Here is a 6,950-nt window from a genome sequence, read left to right as displayed (position 1 = left end):
TTATGTTTCAGACAGATATTTACTGATATCGAAGTTATCACCTTTGAACAGCCTACCAGCCATAAAATGATGGTCCTAACATTTTGGTGCAACCTGTGTGTTTAAGTTGGATAATGAAATACGTGGGTCGTTCAATAAGTAAGGCAATACTCTTTTTTCTTGGACAGTTTTGGCTGAAAAAAAAGTGGAACTTGTTGCAGGACAGTGGATTGTTCACCTGCAGCTTACTATACGTCACTTTCATATGAACTCGTAGATCTTGTTTTCTACAACTCTTTGTATCCGCCTTATAGCTATCTACTGCAGTGGTAGGCAGCATATGTTTATTAGTGACCATGGTTTTAGTTTTTTGTTATCTTATACGCTACTTTTATACTTTGGACAATGAAGCATTTAATACAAGTTATTCAAAACAAATATCTCTAAAGTGTAACGTCTTGTGATTTGCTATAACTAAAAATTGCAAGGTCTAATCTGAGCCTGTTCTGAATAACAGCGAAGAACATTTATGTTATCATATATTTTCTTCGTTTGATCACGGTTGTGATTCGCATGTTTCTTTTTGTTACACGACGTGTTATGAATATTTTCATTATACGCGCAAAAGTGCACACAGCTTTAATCGAACCTGCGTCTTTCGGAAACGATAACTTTTAAGCAGCACAATTACGCGAATACCGTCTAAATCGCAACCGTGACCGAAAAAGTGTTTCCGGGACCAAATAATTCTTACAAAACGTGTATTCTCCAAAGCGAGCAGCATTGCACTATCGCTGACTCTCAACAATCGTTAAAAAGTTCTTAAATAAAATTGCCACCTTTTAATTATTATTATTGGCCCATTAAATAAATAAATAGCAATTCAGTGGCTATCCAATCAATAAGAAGAGAGGGCAATTCAATGGGCCGTGGGAAAACCGGGACAGAAGAGAATCAAAGCATTTGTGATATGATGCTACAGACGAATGTTGGAAATTAGGTGGACTGATAAGGTAAGGATTGAAGAGGTTCTGGGCAGAATTGGGGAGGAAAGGAATATGTGGAAAAAACTGACGGGAAGAAAGGACAGGGTGATAATACAGCTGTTAAGACATGAGGGAATGACTTCCATGGTACTAGAGAGCGAGGCGCTAAAGTAAGGGTGGTGTCTCGCAACGCAACCACCAAAAACGATACTCACTGCAAGCCGCATTGACGAATGAGCGCCACCGGCATAGACGCGGATACAACCGTTTCCCTACGCCGCCACAACCGCTCGTCTACTAACGGCTGAACACAGTACTGCTCAGATCAGTCAGCGATCATCGACTAGACTAGTAGGTGTGGTCAGTGTATTAGTCAGAACACTACGAAAAAGTTATTGTTAAATGTACAGTCAGTGAGAGACTCGTAATTTGCATCAAGTGATACCTTAAGTTCCAGAGACAGTTGTACATACTCATGACCAGATACCGGATTATATTCCTTTGGCATGTTGCACATGCATTTGCATATTTGGCTCCTTTTCACCGGTGATTGCATATTTTAACTAAAAACTAGTAACGATGTTTTAGTTTGCTCTATGAGATGGAGAAGCTTGCACAGGATAGAGTAGCATGGAGAGCTGCATCAAACCAGTCTCAGAACTGAAGACAACAACAACAACAACATGTTTACAGTATTTTTTAAAAATTTAGATGGGCGGTCTCTAGCTCGATCAACTTTTGATGTCTCACATATTGACCGCGACCTAAAACTGCGTAAATTGGCTAACCGAGAGGCCACTCCCTAGCGGAATCATTAGAGAAGAGGATCATCAACAGCCAGACAGTCAATAATAGCCGTGCGGAGTGGCCACGCGGTTTAGCGCGTCATGTCACGGATTGCGCGGTCCCTCCCGCCGGAGGTTCGAGTTCTTCCTCGGGCATGGTTTAGGGTGTCCATTCGTCCCGTTTTTCCCGGAACAGTTTTTTACGTCAATGTCCCGCTGTTCAAAAAGTTTTTTTGGGGACGCTCAAAGTCCCGCTTTTTTATGATTCCGCTTGGCTAGAGTATTTTACACTACTGGTTGTCTGACTTGCTATGAACTGCGCAAGGAAGAGTATGATGACATTCAGCATACCCCCCAAACGTGTACCAAACTGTCATAAATCGCAAGTAATTTTAAACGCACTATAGGTTACGAATAACGACGAAGATTCTTATCTTCTTAATCGATCCACTGAATCCTTCCTTTCGGTCCAGAGTTACTCTACATCACTGATACTTGCTCTCTGGCTTTCGTCACCACACTGTTAATGTTTTGCTCTGTGCAATTACTGTTTCATTACGCCAAAACGAAAGTGTAATTTTAACAGCAATATAAAAAGCGACTTTCCTTTTATCACTGGTAGTGGAGAAATTGTAGAATGTACGTTGTGCAGATCAAAATTTGCTATTGGTCATGGTGGAAGGTATGACATTGTGGATCACATTAAGACGAAGATACATCGCATGAGTGATTAAACGAAAAGAGAAAATAAATGCGTGAGTGACTACCATGTAAACTTAAAATCAGTAACAGAAATGGATAGGCAGTTGGCAGCACAAGAAGCTACGTTTGCATACCACAGTGCAATGCTTAACCATAGCTTTAAGTCAATGGACTGTATTGCACCAGTTGTTTAAAAACTTTTCAATCCTAATTCACACGTGGACACACAAAATGTAATGCAATCATTTCAAATGTTATTGCACCGTATGCAGCTCAGCAGGTCTTAAATGAACTGAAAAGTGCTCTATTCATTTCTGTAATGATTGATACATCGAATCATCTGGATTTGAAGTTGGTTTCTCTCCTTATCAGGTATTTTCACCCTGAAAATGGCATCACGGTGAAAGTGCTCGAATTGGTTAATTTAGCTCGAGAAACTTCAGATTTACTTCAGAATTATGTGCTGGAGATTTTAAAGAAATATTGTCTTGAGTGAAAGATGATTGGAGTTTCTGCAGACAACACTAACGCCAATTTTGGTGGCAAGCAGAAGAAAGGAAGAAACAATTTGTTCTTTAAACTGCAACAGAACACAGTGAATAATATAGTAGGTGTTGGCTGTCCAGCACATATGGTGCACAATTCCTTACAAACTGGTTAAGATTGCCTACCCATCGACAGCCAATTAATTGTAAACAAAATCTACCAGCATTTCCACATATTTACAGTAAGGGCTGAATCTCTGAAGTCATTCTGTAAGTTTACTGAAACTGAATACAAAACTGTACTTGGGCACAAGAAGACAAAGTGGCTATCTCTGCTACCAGCATTGGAAAAATTTGTAGAGATATTTCCTACTTTGAAATCATATTTCATTTCCCTTGATAAGTGTTCTGTTATCCTTAAACAATTGTTTGATAACCCTGTGTCTATTGTCGTTCTACAGTTTCTTGTTAGCCAGCTAAAACCTTTCTCCACAACAATTAAATGTATTGAGAAACAAGAAATCACAATAGTGGAAGTTTATCAAGAAATAAACAAGTTATTGGGCAAATTACAATGCAGAAAATCTGAAAGATTTCTCACATACTTTGTACATGAGACTCTAAGAAACCTGGAAAAAGAGGGTGAAATTACTGTAGCACAATTTCATATTTATGTTGATATTTTCTATGACTCTTGCATTGAGTATATTAAAGAATGGTGTTTACCATTTTTCACACCTTTTAAAGCATTTGACTGGGTTAATACTGAAAAGGAGCAGCTACAGTGGAAGAATATTCAGGACTGTTGTGGTTTTGTTCAAAGTATTGTACCAAATGAAGACAAACTGTTCGATGAGTTTTCATGTGCACAGAATTTCGCAAAAAGTGAAGAAGGAGACAAAGAAAGTGTTAGTGCAACGTGGTGTAAAATATTTGCTTATTTCAAAAGTAAAAACATTAACATGAAAAACATGATTCATTTGGTGGAGTTTTGTCTGGTAATTCCTGGGTCAAATGCTGCTGTGGAACGTGTGTTTTCGTTAGTGAACTCTTTGTGGTCAGACGAAAAAAAAAAAAAAAAAACAGAATGAAAGTTGAAACAGTGAGGGCCTTGCTCATTGTCAAAACACACTTTAATGGTATATCGTGTACTGACTTTTATGATATAATTTCAAACGAAAATGCACTTCTTGATAAAGTACATAAAAAAGAAAAGTACGGTGATAGTGTGGCAGAATAATTGTAAAAAGTGATTTGCGATCATCTGAGTGCACGTCGTAATGGTAAACTTGTAAGTGTATTAAATTTAGTCAATACAATATTTGTGCCCCCTTTTTTTTCTTCGTTGTCCCAGGTTCTTCTCTAATTTATTTTAAATGTCCACTTTTTTAATGAAAACGAATGGACACCCTAGCATGGGTGTGTGCGTTGTTCTCAGCATAAGTTAGTTTAAGTAATATGTAAGCCTAGGGACCGATGACGTCAGCAGTTTGGTCCCTTAGCAATTCACACACATTTGAATTTTGAAGAGTCAATGCTCTTGCGCCCGGGTCCCCGGTTAATCCCCTCTTCTGTCATACCGTACGCGCCGGCAACAATTAAATTAAACTACGCAAGCTTTTAGTCGCACGTCCATTGTTTCGCGAGGACTGTACACCGTCCTGGTTCGCTTAGATTTAGCAAGTGGTGACAATTATCTTCCACTTTCGTGGCGAGCATTTTATTTGAGTATCAGTAGTCAGGGCGAAAGACAATTTGATAGGAATTTACCGTAGAGCTCGCGTCTGTGCTAAATTTTGTGCTGTTTAGAATAGAGAGAGTTACTGTCAGTATGAACATGAAGAATACTTCATTTGTGCGTGGGAAACTTACTAAATAGATGTATCAGTAAAAATTCCGAATCTTCATTTATAATCACAGCCCAGATCCCGCGAAGCAAAGAGGGAATATTAACATTTCTTTCAGTGGGCTGGACAAGAACGTCGACTTTCAGATTGTGAACTATGGTCAGTATGTACTCCACCGCTTTCTGATTGACCACAAAAATAGTTGCGAGGCTCTCGTAAAATGACCGTCAGCTATTACGCAAATCGTACCCGCCGCTCCACAAATAGCAACCATCATTTATTGTTTTTAACACTCGTTACATAAGTTTACAACAGCTAAAGGGGTCAAAAGAGGCCTGTCAACATTCGTTTTCCAAAGTAATGCTATCAGCTTTTAACATCGTTCGACCAAATGTCTTGACTTCCCCTCATTTCTTCTAATTTTGATAATAGTGTAATGCAATTTACTAAAATTTCACGACTTCATGGAAGTTTCATGAAGTACGCTAACAACAGCTGGAGAGGTCATCCGACCCTCGATGTAACCGCTGTTCATAACATCGGTGTTCCCATAATATGAGAGGATTTTGCGTTGCATTTTAATAAGAATCTCTGCCGCTGTTCCAGTGTTAATGCACTTGAACCTCAAAGAGTTTTCGTACATTTTCTAAATTTTATTATGCTGGAGATCTGTAATATGGCTTCTACTGCTGCCAGTAGAAACTATATTACAGCTCTTCAGCCAAGTAGAATGTAGAACACTACACCATGTTTGGTTTTCGGGAGAGGTGATGGGGGACTGCTGGGGGGGGGGGGGGGGGTGAAAGAGGAGGGAAAGGAACCACATAGCACGATGTCATGTACATTCAAGTTATTGAGAGCCAAGTCCACGTCATGTCCACAAACAACATTAATTCATATTTTTATAGTACACTCCTGGAAATTGAAATAAGAACACCGTGAATTCATTGTCCCAGGAAGGGGAAACTTTATTGACACATTCCTGCGGTCAGATACATCACATGATCACACTGACAGAACCACAGGCACATAGACACAGGCAACAGAGCATGCACAATGTCGGCACTAGTACAGTGTATATCCACCTTTCGCAGCAATGCAGGCTGCTATTCTCTCGATCGTAGAGATGCTGGATGTAGTCCTGTGGAACGCCTTGCCATGCCATTTCCACCTGGCGCCTCAGTTGGACCAGTGTTCGTGCTGGACGTGCAGACCGCGTGAGACGACGCCTCATCCAGTCCCAAACATGCTCAATGGGGGACAGATCCGGAGATCTTGCTGGCCAGGGTAGTTGACTTACACCTTCTAGAGCACGTTGGGTGGCACGGGATACATGCGGACGTGCATTGTCCTGTTGGAACAGCAAGTTCCCTTGCCGGTCTAGGAATGGTAGAACGATGGGTTCGATGACGGTTTGGATGTACCATGCACTATTCAGTGTCCCCTCGACGATCACCAGAGGTGTGCGGCCAGTGTAGGAGATCGCTCCCCACACCATGATGTCGGGTGTAGGCCCTGTGTGCCTCGGTCGTATGCAATCCTGATTGTGGCGCTCACCTGCACGGCGCCAAACACGCATACGACCATCATTGGCACCAAGGGAGAAGCGACTCTCATCGCTGAAGACGACACGTCTCCATTCGTCCTCCATTCACGCCCGTCGCGACACCACTGGAGGCGGGCTACACGATGTTGGGGCGTGAGCGGAAGACGGCCTAACGGTGTGCGGGACCGTTGCCCAGCTTCATGGAGACGGTTGCGATTGGTCCTCGCCGATACCCCAAGAGCAACAGTGTCCCTAATTTGCTGGGAACTGGCGGTGCGGTCCCCTACGGCACTGCGTAGGATCATACAGTCTTGGCGTGCATCCGTGCGTCGCTGCGGTCCGGTCCCAGGTCGACGGGCACGTGCACCTCCCGCCGACCACTGGCGACAACATCGATGTACTGTGGAGACCTCACGCCCCACGTGTTGAGCAATTCGGCGGTACGTCCACCCGGCCTCCCGCATGCCCACTACGCCCTCGCTCAAAGTCCGTCAACTGCACATACGGTTCACGTCCACGCTGTCGCGGCATGCTACCAGTGTTAAAGGCTGCGATGGAGCTCCGTATGCCACGGCAAACTGGCTGACACTGACGGCGGCGGTGCACAAATGCTGCGCAGC

This window comes from Schistocerca gregaria, chromosome 9, assembly GCF_023897955.1.
Source record: "Schistocerca gregaria isolate iqSchGreg1 chromosome 9, iqSchGreg1.2, whole genome shotgun sequence".
In the NCBI taxonomy this organism is placed as follows: Eukaryota; Metazoa; Arthropoda; class Insecta; order Orthoptera; family Acrididae; genus Schistocerca; species Schistocerca gregaria.
Note: the sequence above shows the minus strand (reverse complement) of the source record.